Genomic DNA, 1,271 nt, shown 5'->3' with positions numbered 1-1,271 from the left:
AGCTCGAATTTCTTGCTGATTTCTTCTACAACTTTATAGATCTCCTAACTACGGTTCTAACAAGCCTTATTTCATAATTTATTATGCAGCATGAATCAAGATATCGAGATTTAAAGGTTCGGTGATATGGGTTTTTTCGTTACCTTCGAATTACCGTCCGCTTCAGCTCGGGGCCGTATCCTTTCCTCAAAAGATTCCTCAGCAACAACCCCTCTTCCTTTACCCTCGATTGATGTCCAATTTTAAGCAACCAAAAACTCGAATTCTCCAAAAATTTCCTCCTCTGTTTTCTGGGTTTCTCTCCATCTCCATTCTTCGTTTTTCTTCCCTTTTTAAAGCCTAATCAAGCTCTAATACGCTTCCACATCCCCTAATCATCCACTCATCCATCCCACGCCTCCAGCCTACGCGTTCGCCGCCCCTCATCCTCCTTTACAGCAGCTGCTTGACGCAGCTGCTTCGTTTTCGTTTTTTTTTTTTTTTTTAAATTAATTAATTAATTAATTTATTATTATTATTATTATTATTATTATTATTATTATTATTATTATTATTATTATCAAACACACAACGCATACATACAAAATACATATTATCATTATTTTAGGTTGTTACAATTCTACCCTCCTTTTAAGAACTTTCGTCCTCGAAAGTTTCCAATTCCCTAAACAGGTATGGATACTCTCGTTTAAACTCCTCTTCTCTTTCCCAAGTAGCTTCACTAGCTTGCTGATTCTTCCATAAAACTTTAACGAAGGGAATATCTCTGCTACGCAAAGATCTCACTTCCCGTGCTAAAATTTTCATGGGCTGTTCTTCGTAGCTTAAGTCCTCTTTTAACTCCAAATCTTCATAATGAAGAATATGCATAGGGTCTGCAACATACCTCCTCAGCATCGAAACATGAAAAACATTATGTACAGCATCCAACGCTGGTGGTAATGTCAATCTATAGGCTACTGGGCCAACTCTTTCGAGGATCTCAAAAGGTCCAATAAAACGTGGACTAAGCTTCCCCTTTCTACCAAATCACAAAACACCACGAACTGGTGCAATCTTCAGGAACACATGATCCCCCACCTCAAACTCTAGATCCTTCCTTCTGATATCTGCATAACTCTTCTGACGACTTTGGGCGGTCAAAATTCTCTTCTTAATCTTCTGAATCGTCTCATTGGTCGTTCGTAGCAAATCTGGACCTAATAGCGGTTTACTACCTACCTCCTCCCAATAAATTGGAGTTCGACACCTCCGTCCATAAAGTGCTTCAA

The sequence above is a fragment of the Cucurbita moschata genome, unplaced genomic scaffold (assembly GCF_002738365.1).
Source record: "Cucurbita moschata cultivar Rifu unplaced genomic scaffold, Cmos_1.0 Cmo_Scf00007, whole genome shotgun sequence".
Lineage (NCBI taxonomy): Eukaryota > Viridiplantae > Streptophyta > Magnoliopsida > Cucurbitales > Cucurbitaceae > Cucurbita > Cucurbita moschata.
Note: the sequence above shows the minus strand (reverse complement) of the source record.